The sequence below is a fragment of the Oncorhynchus masou genome, chromosome 11, assembly GCF_036934945.1.
Source record: "Oncorhynchus masou masou isolate Uvic2021 chromosome 11, UVic_Omas_1.1, whole genome shotgun sequence".
Taxonomy (NCBI): domain Eukaryota; kingdom Metazoa; phylum Chordata; class Actinopteri; order Salmoniformes; family Salmonidae; genus Oncorhynchus; species Oncorhynchus masou.
The window spans coordinates 21,364,673-21,378,190 of NC_088222.1; the positions used below are offsets into that span (position 1 = coordinate 21,364,673).

The following is a 13,518-nucleotide window of genomic DNA, read 5'->3' on the forward strand; positions in this document are numbered from 1 at the left end:
GGACAGTAGGAGTATAAGAATAAGGGTTGGGATGGGAGGAGAGAATGGAGGACAGTAGGAGTATAAGAATAAGGGTTGGGATGAGAGGAGAGAATGGAGGACAGTAAGAGTATAAGAATAAGGGTTGGGATGAGAGGAGAGAATGGAGGACAGTAAGAGTATAAGAATAAGGGTTGGGATGAGAGGAGAGAATGGAGGACAGTAGGAGTATAAGAATAAGGGTTGGGATGAGAGGAGAGAATGGAGGACAGTAGGAGTATAAGAATAAGGGTTGGGATGGGAGGAGAGAATGGAGGACAGTAGGAGTATAAGAATAAGGGTTGGGATGAGAGGAGAGAATGGAGGACAGTAGGAGTATAAGAATAAGGGTTGGGATGAGAGGAGAGAATGGAGGACAGTAAGAGTATAAGAATAAGGGTTGGGATGAGAGGAGAGAATGGAGGATAGTAGGAGTATAAGAATAAGGGTTGGGATGAGAGGAGAGAATGGAGGACAGTAAGAGTATAAGAATAAGGGTTGGGATGAGAGGAGAGAATGGAGGATAGTAGGAGTATAAGAATAAGGGTTGGGATGAGAGGAGAGAAAGCATCAGCCAAGTGAAGAGCAGAGGAGTGTGTGGGGAATAGAGGAGGAAAGGAAAAGGAGAGGAGAAGATTTATGCCCACGTTCATCTGTGTTCACACTTGACTCTCCGCTCATGGAGGGGAAACGGCGGCCCAGTTGATAGAGTGGCTTCCTGGGGACAATAAATCTGGTTGTGGAGAGATAGAATAGAGCTTATCTTCCACTATGGTGTCAGGGAGGAGCATTCACCAGCTGTCATCACACGTACAGAGCAACTATATAACATACGGCAACATCACAGAAAGACAGAGGAAAACAATACGCATTCCCAGACCAATAGAGACAAATTATAAACATTCTCAAAGACACTTAGTTCAGCAATATAGTAGTCTCAAACAGGCATAATGGAGTCATATTCAGACAGCTCAGAAATGAACCCTGCATACAAAGTTTCTTACTCTTCTTCAACAGTGCCTTCAGAAATCACACCCCTTGACCTATTCCACATTTTGTTTCAGCCTGAATAAAAACATGATTCATTTCAGATGTGTCACTGTGTCACTGTGTCACCCCATAATGGCAAAATGGAAATGTGTTTTTAGATTACATTTTGTGAAATGAATTAAAAATGAAAAGCTGAAATGTCTTGAGTCAATAAGTATTCAACCCCTTGGTTATGACAAGCCTAAATAAGTTCAGGATTTAAATAAATGCTTAACAAGTCACACAATGAGTTGCATGGACTCTCAGGATGTGGCCCAGAAGTTAATTGACAGCATGCCAGAGCAGATTGCAGAGGTCTTGAAAAAGAAGGGTCAACACTGCAAATATTGACTCTTTGCATCAACTTCATGTAATTGTCAATAAACGCCTTTGACACTTATGAAATGCTTGTAATTATACGTCAGTATTTCATAGTAACATCTGACAAAAATATCTAAAGACACTGAAGCAGCAAACTTTGTGGAAATTAATATTTGTTTCATTCTCAAAACTTTTGACCACAACTGTACAGACAGACACAGGGACATTACACTGCTGCATTCAAAGGAAAGAAAGGCCACTGAAGGCCTCCGTGATACACAAAGTAGCATCTAGCAGCATAGGGAAACCTCCCTTAATCGACAGGTCCATTAGCTTTTTACAGGAGCTTTTCATCTCTCTGAACTAAAGGCCTGCAGGGCACATGCTCTCTATACCGGACGGGCACTGGTGTAAAGTACTTAAGTAAAAAATACTTTCAAGTACTACTTAAGTAGTTTTTTGGGGTATACTTTACTTTACTTTACTATTTATTTTTTTGGCAACTTTTACTTTTACTTCACTACATTCCTAAGGAAATGTATGTACTTTTTACTCCCTACATTTTCCCTGACACACAAAAGTACTCGATACATTTTGAAAGCTTAACAGGACAGGAAAATTGTTAAATTCACACACTTATCAAGAGAACATCCCTGGTCATCACTACTGCCTCTGATCTGGCAGACTCACTAAACACATGCTTGGTTTGTAAATGATGTCTGAGTGTTGGAGTGTGCCCCCTGGCTATCTGTAAAAATAAAAATAGAAATGTGGCCGTCTGCTTTGCTTAGTATAAGGAATTTAAAATTATTTAAACTTGTACTGAAGTATATTTAAATCCAAATATTTTTAGTATTTTACTCAAGTAGCATTCTACTAGGTGACTTTCACTGTTTAATCTCAGATTGTGTTTAATGTGGGCCTGTCACAGTGTCATATGGCTCATCTTTCCTTGATCACCTGATTGCATCATGACACATACACACGTACACACACACACACACACACACACACACACACACACACACACACACACACACACACACACACACACACACACACACACACACACACACACACACACACACACACACACACACACACACACACACACACACACACGGCTTGTCTCTGTACTGTCAATGGTAGCCACTCATCTCTGTAGGAGGGTGGTGGCTGGGAGTCCTGCCTTTCATCTCACCATGAACATATTTGACATTTACAGGGGCTTCCATGACAAATTATTTCCTCTTCTGTGCTTGAGATTTCAATAATCTGAGCTTGTTTTGTATTTACTCTGGAGAGGAATTGATAATCATAATGCCTCTGCTTCGGACGGTGTAATAGGCAGGTAAGTTATGAATTACTGTAACACATTCCATTCGTTGTCCTCCAAAACACACTTCATATTTAGTTGTATTCCTTACAGTTTACTCTCAATTGTGAGGGATTTACTTAGTTTAAACCTAATATAACATTCAAGTAATATTCAATTGGGGTCTTGAAATATTCAGTAATAAGACACATAATACAAATTAGGAAACACCTCCAATTATGGAAGACAATAGCAGTTGAATAAAATGTAAACTCTCTAAAATATAGACGCAATTCAAAAATATCCTATTGAAATCTAGTCGAGGAAATGCTTGACAGTCAGTATATTGCATATAAAACAGTTTAGGCATATGGCTTATTAAATAGATTATTACAGAAAAGTTATGAGTCTAAACAAGCCAACAAAAGAAATATGTTTCTCAGAATAATTATTTTGAACCCAATAAGTATGCCGGTAACTTATGCAGTCATTTTCAAAACTATCAGATACAGACAAAATGATTCTTACAGGCGATTAGCTAGCTGTTGTTTGGAATCGGAAGTCTAGCTCCAGTTTATTTCCTCTGGTTCTGTTGTGTTTCCTGTTTCACACGTCCAGTGTGACTGTTGGGTGGGCGCCGCAGTGTCAGCAGAAGCACTGTAGCCTGGAGGCAGGGCATCAGTCTGGCTCTCAGATCACTTTGGTGTTAGCAGAACAGATAGAAGTCCATCCCACTGGGCCTCTATGACCATCAAAGCACCAAGGCCAGGCAATATCGTCAGCTGATTTAATCTCAATTAAGTACCTTAATGTGATTGTTTTCAGTGAAAATGGTCAAAAACAAACAAGAAAAGCTTCTTAGCAAAGAGAAACTTCTCAAGCAATAATTTTGCTAGAACTGTCTTAAAGTGGTTTGAATAGGGGGGTAAACTGAAAATATATTATTGGCAGAGAGGTTTGAAACTCTCGTTCCTATTGGTCTATTAACTCATTTACCACATGGTGATGTCACCATGGAAGGCCAGAACATCTCTTACACTAAAAGGGAATTATTATAATTTTCACAATTTCACAGTATTATTCCAACCTCATGCTGCAGTGGAGTGTGTGCTGTTGGTGCGTTGGAGCAGAGGGAGGAACTGAGAAACTGAGAGAGGAAAAGAGAGATGGAAGGAGAGAGAAATGGAGATAGAACTACTCTTTGAGCTTGTTCTTGTTCTATATTCTATTGACTAGAGAGCGAAGGCCAGTCAGATTGTTTAAGAGTCAGGGTCTTTCAAGTATCATGTGGTTTCTTTTTCCATTTATGGGCTGTTTTTCACTGGAGGGCTGCAACCATTCCCTTGTATTTAGGATTTCTTACACTCTAGAAGTTGATGCATTCCAGAGTGTATTGTGTGTGTGTGTGTGTGTGTGTGTGTGTGTGTGTGTGTGTGTGTGTGTGTGTGTGTGTGTGTGTGTGTGTATGTGTGTGTGTGTGCGTGCGTGCGTGCGTGTGGAACAACGTTCTGAATTCTTTCATGCTTGTTTCTGAACTCCAGCCCAACGGTCAGACACAGAGGGAGGGAGAGGGAGCGAGGGAAGGAAAGAGATAGAGAGATAGAAGCAGTAGAGGGTGAAAGGAGGCTAACACTTTCTTTAATGAGGTTCCTCTGCTTTCTTCCATTGTTTCTGGTTCAGGGTCCCTGGGCCTGGGTGGAGAGTGGGCCATAGCCAAGGTGCACTGTAAAGCTACCTCCAAAAGTTCTGATACAATATATTGTAATAGTGGAGAATAGTCTCTATAGATTGCCCTTGGGGAGGAAAGTGTGTGTAGTTATTAGCCATTTAGTGAGAATGGAAGTGCATCAACCCACACCCAGCACAGCTCTCCTCTCCTGCCTGTCGTGACTCGTGGTGAGTACTGAGCACTCAACCCATCCACACACACCTGTGAGGAAGAGAGGTCACAGGTAAGGGGTTAAAGGTCACTCCTAGTTTACTGCTTCTCCTCAATTAGCACTATATCAGGAGCTGAGGATAGAGAGGAGTGATTTAGCACCCATGGTGATGAATAGCAGACACACTGCTCCACACACACACACTCAGACACACATTCACACACACAAACACACAAGCACACACACACTAACCTGGTAGTTTTCTAATCGAGGGCTTGGATGATTGAGGGCACCTCCGGCCTTTATTGTCAGAGCGATCAGCTCCAATCTATGGCAGAGAGAGAGGAGATAACATTAGAATGTTAGCTAGAGATCATGAGAGGAAAGAGAAATATCCACACAGGCACTATTTACTGCTCAGACAGCAGCAGCGTCTGTCTGGGAGACCTGGAGGCCTGATGCAGACAACAAGGCTCCAGTATGTCTGGACACCACAGAGAGAGAGAGAGAGAGAGAGAGAGAGAGAGAGGGAGAGAGGAGAGATAGAGGGACATGGAAGAATTACTGATGGTGCTGATAAACCTTTATGCTATCCCTCTCTGTCTCTGTCGCCATATCTCTCCATCGCTCTCTTTCTCTTTTTCTCTCTCTCTCTCTTTCTCTGGCTCTCTCTCTCTCTGCTTCACCCTCTCTCTCTCTCTGTCTCTGTCCTTTATTTCTCTCATTCTGTTTCACTCTCTCCTTTTCTCTGTGTCTCTCTCTGACACACTGGATTCTTTCGGGTAGACTGGTGAATAATTGATGTCCACCGGTTCGATGGTAAGAATAGAACAGTTCTGGAGGTGACAAATGGAGTGTCGAATGGGCTTCATCTTTCTCTCTTCAAGGAGTCGGGAACTTGTGTGTGAGTTTGTGTGTGTGTGTGTGCATGTGTGTGTGTGTGTTCTTGTGTCATTTAAGAAGGTATGGGATGAAAGAGACCTGTAATTACAGGGAAGCGTATATCTGTCTGCAGCTGAACTATCCCAGGAATGGACTAAACAGGGCCAAAAGCCTGGGGTCGTCGTTGTTAGATATCCTGTGTGTGAGAACGTTTCACCTGGCCTTCTTCTTCTCCTCCCTCTCAACCCCTGAACTCTGGTTCTCATCATCTCATATTATCTCTTCCCTCCTTCCCAGTCAGTAGACAGCAGTAATAACTGCATGAGGTTACGCCAGCCAGACTGGTGTTTAAATCCTGTCTGCATGGGAAGAATCCCAGAACCTTCCTGGACTCTAAAATACACCTGTCTAAACATTCAGGACCATCAAATATAGGGATGGCACAGTGTGCAAATTGGGATACAATAATCCCATGCAAAGATGATGGTAATAACACATTATCCTCTTGTTTTATTTCCACCCCTCCCTCTCCTTTCTCTCTTTCTCCTTCCTCTCTCTCCTTCTTCTCTCTCTCCTTCCTCTCTCGCCTTCCTCTCTCGCCTTCTTCTCTCTCTCCTTTCTCTCTCTTTCTCTCTCTCCCCTCTCTCTCTCTCGCTCTCTCTCGCGCGCTCTCCTTCCTCTCTCTCTCTCGCCTTCCTCTCTTTCTCACTCTCTCTCCTTCCTCTCTCTCTCTCTCTCTCTCCCTCTCCTTCCTCTCGCTCTCTCTCTCTCTCACCACTCTCCCTCTCCTTCCTCTCTCTCCTTTTTCTCTCTCTCCTTCCTCTCTCTCTCTCCTTCGTCTCTCTCCTTCCTCTCTCTCTCTCTCTCTCTCTCCCTTCTTCCTCTCTCTTTCTCTCTCTCTCCTACCACTCTCTCTCTCTCTCTCTCTCCCTACTCTCTCTCTGTCTCTTTCTGCAGTGAGAGATGATGATGACTTCATGGGATTGGGTGATCTGCCAGAGACCTTCCCCTCGGACCCTCCGGAGCCCCTCCCAGTGTTCCTGATGGAGCCCGAGGAGGCGTACATCGTCAAGAACAAACCTGTCAATCTCTACTGCAAGGCCACGCCCGCCACTCAGATCTACTTCAAATGCAACAGCGAGTGGGTCCACCAGAAAGAACACACCGTAGAGGAGAGGGTGGACGAGAACTCGGGTCAGTAAAACTACCAGTGTGATTGTTTTTCTCATATGCACTGTATCTGGTTGTGGTGTTTTATCAACCCTGGAGTGCATTTAATGATCAACATGGACCAAACCTTTAAACATGAACAAAGGAGATCAACATGGTTGAGGTCGAACAGACAGCACAGACACTGAGACAAACAGACCCAGACTCACCCTTCAGCTACGCAGTTCGGTCAGAAAATCAAGGCGATGAATTATTCAGTGAAAACTTTACTATGCCCTTTACCACACCCCTAGAACCACCACGCACATGCTGACACATACACATCCACACACACACGGTTAATGAGAAGAGGATTTTTGTAGCATAGCGACAGTCTTGTTAAACTGAAAGAGATATTTTAACACAGGGCTGCACCAATACTAGTCTGTCACTGCAGAGGCTCTGTCTGAAAGAGTTGAAACTGGACATCATTAAGGCTGAGACACAACACAGACAGAGGCATACTTTTCTCCTTCAGACACTATTGTCTCTCTCTCTTTATCTCTCTCTGTTCTTATCCTCTCTCTCTCTCTCTCTCTCTCTCTCTCTCTCTCTCTCCCTCTCTCTATCTGTGTCCTTATCTCCTCACTCAATTCCCTTTTCTTCTATCGCTCTCTTCTTCTCTCCTACTGTTTCTCTTTACATCAGTCATTATCAGTGTGAGTGAATGATGTTTGATGCTAAACCCTTATGTCTGACGCAAGTCCTCCACACCTTCATCCTCACCCTCACCCCCACCCCAACTCTCATCCCCACCCCAACTCTCACCCCCACCCCATCCCCACCCATCCCCTGAACCCCCAACTCATTCCCACCCCCACCCCAACTCTCATCCCCACCCCAACTCTCACCCCCACCCTCATCCCCACCCCCACCCTGAACCCACACCCTCATTCCCACCCTGAACCCACACCCTCATTCCCACCCCCACCCCAACTCTCATCCACACTCTCATCCACATCTCAACTCTCATCCCCACCCCCACCCCCATCCCCAACCCCCTCCATCCCCACCCTCATCATCCCCCCCCCCCCCCCCCCTCATCCCCAACCCCACCCCCCTCATCCCCACCCTCATCCCCACCCCCACCCCCACCCTCACCCCCCCAGAAACCAAGTCATCCCCACCCCCACCCTGGTTTGGACCCAGTGAGCACAGTAGACAGTCCTGGCCTGTAGATAGTCCAACAGAAAGAGACTGGACCTTCTGCTTACCAAGGCAGACGTCCATTATCCATCTCTTTCTCTGTTTGTCAGTCCTTTCTGCTTACACTAGTGTTCCCTGATTGTCACCTCTCGCTTGTGTGTGTGTGCGTGTGTGCGCGCGTGCATGCGCATATGCATATGCACGTTCGTGTGTGAATATGTGTGCTTACATGTACGTGCATACAGTATGTTTGGATGTGTGCAGGTGTGTGGCGTGTTTAGCCCCCACTCATGTAGAGGTTGAATGGTGAATCCCAGAGTGGAGGGGCTGAGGCTGTTTCTGACTAAACCCTGCTCCTCTGGGCTCCACAGACATTACACACAGCACCATTCGGCTGATTGGCTGTATTCAGCTGCCAAAGGGGGAAATTGACTTCTTTTTGTAGCCCACAGGTAGCAATCACACAGCATTTACCCTCTTTAATCCCGGGGCTCAGAGACACACACATATCGCTGCACTCACTGGAATACACACACACACACACATCCCTGCACCCACTGGCACACATACACACATCCCTGCACCCACAGGCACACACACACACACACATCCCTGCACACACACACATACGCATAATCACATATGTGCACAGACTCTCTCAATTCCCCCTCTCACATGCATACTTTCTTTAAATAAACAGACACCAGGGTGGAACATACTTCAACATGTTCCAAACAGAGCAACACACACACAGATACTATACACACTGACTGATCAAAACATTAGGAACACCTTCCTGATATTTAGTTGCACCCCCTTTTCCCTTCAGAACAGCCTCAGTTCAAGGTGTCAAACTTGTTCCACAGGGATGCTGGTCCATGTCGACTCCAATGCTTTCCACAGTTGTGTCAAGTTGGATGTCCTTTGGGTGGTGGACCATTCTTGATACACACGGGCAACTATTGAGTGTGAAAAACCCATTGCAGTTCTTGACACACTCAAACCGGTGTAGCTGGCATCTATACCATACCCCGTTCAAAGGCACTTAAATATTTGATCTTGCCCATTCACCATCTGAATGGCACACACACACACACACACACACTCCATGTCTCAAGGCTTAAAAATCATTCTTTAACCTGTCTGCTCCACTTCATCTACACTGATTGAAGTGGATTTAACAGGTGACATCAATAAGGGATCATAGCTTTCACCTGGTCAGTCTATGTCATGAAAGATCAGTTTTTGTTCACTAAGTTGATATACAGTGGGGAGAACATGTATTTGACACACTGCCGATTTTGCAGGTTTTCCTACTTACAAAGTCTGTCATTTTTATCATAGGTACACTTCAACTGTGAGAGACAGAATCTAAAACAAAAATCCAGAAAATCACATTGTATGATTTTTAAGTAATTCATTTGCATTTTTTGCATGACATAAGTATTTGATACATCAGAAAAGCAGAACTTAATATTTGGTACAGAAACCTTTGTTTGCAATTACAGAGATCATATGTTTCCTGTAGTTCTTGACCAGGTTTGCACACACTGCCGCAGGGATTTTGGCCCACTCCTCCATACAGACCTTCTCCAGATCCTTCAGGTTTCGGGGCTGTCGCTGGGCAATACGGACTTTCAGCTCCCTCCAAAGATTTTCTATTGGGTTCAGGTTGGAGACTGGCTAGGCCACTCCAGGACCTTGAGATGCTTCTTACGGAGCCACTCCTTAGTTGCCCTGGCTGTGTGTTTCGGGTCGTTGTCATGCTGGAAGACCCAGCCACGACCCATCTTCAATGCTCTTACTGAGAGAAGGAGGTTGTTGGCCAAGATCTCGCGATACATGGCTCCATCCATCCTCCCCTCAATATGGTGCAGTCGTCTTGTCCCCTTTGCAGAAAAGCATTCCCAAAGAATGATGTTTCCACCTCCAAGCTTCATGGTTAGGATGGTGTTTTGGGGTTGTACTCATCCTTCTTTTTCCTCCAAACACGGCGAGTGGAGTTTAGACCAAAAAACTCTATTTTTGTCTCATCAGACCACATGACCTTCTCCCATTCCTCCTCTGGATCATCCAGAGGGTCATTGCAAACATCAGACGGGCCTGGACATGCGCTGGCTTGAGCAGGGGGATCTTGCGTGCGCTGCAGTATTTTAATCCATGACGGCGTAGTGTGTTACTAATGGTTTTCTTTGAGACTGTGGTCCCAGCTCTCTTCAGGTCATTGACCAGGTCCTGCCGTGTAGTCCCACGAGGTGAGATCTTGCATGGAGCCCCAGACTGAGGGTGATTGACCGTCATCTTGAACTTCTTCCATTTTCTAATAATTGCACCAACAGTTGTTGCCTTCTCACCAAGCTGCTTGCCTATTGTCCTGTAGCCCATCCCAGCCTTGTGCAGGTCTACAATTTTATCCCTGATGTCCTTACACAGCTCTCTGGTCTTGGCCATTGTGGAGAGGTTGGAGTCTGTTTGATTGAGTGTGTGGACAGGTGTCTTTTATACAGGTATTGAGTTCAAACAGGTGCAGTTAATACAGGTAATGAGTGGAGAACAGGAGGGCTTCTTAAAGAAAAACAGGTCTGTGAGAGCCGGAATTCTTACTGGTTTGTAGGTGATCAAATACTTATGTCATGCAATAAAATGCAAATTAAATCCTTAAAAGTCGTACAATGTGATTTTCTGGATTTCTGTTTTAGATTCTGTCTCTCACAGTTGAAGTTTACCTATGATAAAAATTACAGACCTCTACATGCTTTGTAAGTAGGAAAACCTGCAAAATCGGCAGTGTGTCAAATAGTTCTCCCCACTGTATACCAGAGCAGATATGAAAACAGTCAGAGAACTTGAAACATCCATTATCTTTTCATTTTGGGGCTGTACTTGAACTGTTATATAGACTGTGAAGAAGTGTTTTGCAACGTTGACATTAGAAGAGAAGAGGTTGAAAATAAGAGGTTAGCAGTGGTACCCCCTTGCCATCATGTCAGAAATCGTATTTGCTAAAAACATCTACAAGCAAACCAACCCACACAGCATACCCACACCACGCTCCACAAACCCAGCCCCAGAGGCTACCCACACTCATTCAACCACACACACGCGCACCCACACCCACACATACACAAACCACACTCCCCGCACTGAAGCCCACAGGCTATGCAGACTCTCTCTCTCTCATTCTCTCTCTCTCTCTATCTGTCTCTGTCTCTCTCTCTCTCTCTCTCTCTCTCTCTCTCTCTCTCTCTCTCTCTCTCTCTCTCTCTCTCTCTCAGCCCACTCCAGTCGTCTCTGATTTCCCCAGATTAACAGAAGAGGAGTCCAGAAAGAGGAGAGGCTGGCCATGAGGCCCTGGTCAATACTGGAACTGCTGGAACCTCTGCAGGAAATATTATCTGATGCCCAATTTATCATGACACAGCTCTCGCTCTCTCTCTCTCTCTCTCTCTCTCGTTCTCTCTCTCTCTCTCTCTCTTTCTCTCTCTCGCTCTCTCTCTGTCTCTACCGCTCCCTTTCTCTCTCTCGCTCTCTCCGTCTATCGACAACAGAGAGAGAGAGAGAGAGAGAGAGAGAGAGAGAGAGAGAGAGAGAGAGAGAGAGAGAGAGAGAGAGAGAGAGAGAGAGAGAGATGGAGAGAGAGACTGCAAGATGGAGAGAGAGTGGTGGAGAGGGCTACTCTTTGGCAATGTTAACATATATTTTCCATGCCAATAAAACCCTTCAATTGAAATTGAAAATACATTTATAGAGTGAGAGAGCGAAGGAGAGAGATGGAGAGAAATAGAAAGCAGGAGAGAGCAAGACATTGAGAGGGTGAGACAAGTGAAGGAGAGATTGAAGGGGAAGCAGGGCATGTTGTGTTGTCAATCAGACAGCAGGTTTCAGCCAAAGCCTCTCTACCGCTGTCTGTATCTCCTGTATATGTATCATTGTATCAGAGTGCAGAAATAGAAACAGAGAGACTAGTGGGTTGCTGCATCTCCTGCCTCTCCTTCCTACCCAGGCTGAGGAACAGCATCATTAGTGCTGTGCTCTACCATGGCCCTGCTTTAGAAGTCATGCAGTGCCGCCTCACTAGAGGAACACCCACGTTAGACGTGCACCATTGATCTCACCTCTCAAACGCTGGCAGGGAGTTTTTTCGTCGTTACCAAATATGATTTCCATCGTGCTCGGATTTGAGTTTGATTGATACATTTTGATCAGGCTATTCTAGTATTTTGAATAGTGCTTTTCAAAGACCCAGACTAACTTTTATTATTTTGATCTAATAAAAACTGTAGCTACCTATGTTTGCATAAGGTAGGAACACCTACTGTATGCAGATGGTCAAAATGATAATCCATTAGACGCCTAGTGCTGAGAGCTGGACCAAAGCTGATATCTAGTTCTAGGCTCCAGTGACCTGTAGCCATTGATTTGAACAAATGAGCCCAGAGTTAATTATATGTATGAGCAGAGTAGCAGTGTAAGGCACACTGGAGATAGACAGCTCACCATCCATCCTGTAAGAGTTATGTCTGGTAGCATCAAGCAGGAGTGGTGCTCTTCATTTGGGCGACAGATAATCAGGGTACTTACTTACCCCATCCTCCCCTCCTCCCCCCTCAGTGACTGCTGCTCTAGCAGCCTGCTCGTCAGTGACTGATCAATAAAAGGAGCTAACGCTAGCCAGTGCTAATGATTGCTTTAATAATGAATCATCTCCAATGGGTCCATCCAGACTCAGAGCACCACACCAGCTATCGTTTAATGGGACAGATTGGGAAATTATTTTGTATCATACTAATGGACAGTGAGTGGGTGTGAGATGGGATGGTGACATCTCAGATCACTGATCACTATAATGGCATCGGTAAGGAGTGGTTCGTTTGCATGAGTTATGATACCAGAAGTATATTTCAACCCCTCCATGTGTGTAGTCAGAACTGTAATGAAACAATCTCATATTTGACAGAGTAAATATTAGTAATAGTTCTAGTTGAGCGAATGCATGATGTCAGGGCATGATGTCACGATCTGACCTCAGTCCCCTCTGATGAGACATAAAGTCCCTGTAACGATCACATTGATTAACAAAGATAAGCAGCCTCCTTTTGTTTGAAGTCCCAGAATTCTACAGAACAATCATGAGCTGGCATCCTATATTGTTGGGAGTGTGAATACAGTACATGTTTTCCTCATCGTATTAACTAGTCAACATGATTGCAGTAGAGATTGGTCCAGTCTGAATATGAACATTTGTTATTTGTTATTTTATTAGGGTCCCCATTAGCTGTTGCAAAAGCAGCAACTACCGTTCCTGGGATCAAGCTGGATGACATGTGGATGACATGCTTGATCAGCCTGCCTGCTGCTTGTGCTATGTAGATACTCAACCTGGTCTCAGAGCGTTTTGGATTATTCTGTACATAAATCCGATATACTCCATTTAGTATGATATGTTACGTTTCGTATGGTATGTAATTCATTTGTGGTTGTCCATCATCCATTTCATATGATACAATTCGTATGATATGGTATGAAAATACAAAATATACAATATGTACTTCCCAGAGTCCTATGTAAAGTAGGGTCAGGGGAAGGGTTAGCTAACATGCTAAGTAGCTAAAAAGTAGTAAGTTGTTGAAAAGTTGCTAAGTAGCTCAAATGCTAAAGTTGTTCGTGATGAGATGCGAACACACAACTTTGGGTTGATACATGTTCGCGTTATACGCC

The 13,518-nt window shown here is 44.5% G+C and overlaps 1 pseudogene; it reads left to right on the forward strand.

Annotated features, from left to right (window-relative positions):
- Nucleotides 1-13,518, forward strand: part of LOC135548311 (netrin receptor UNC5C-like) — a 257,700-nt pseudogene that overhangs the window by 115,748 nt on the left and 128,434 nt on the right.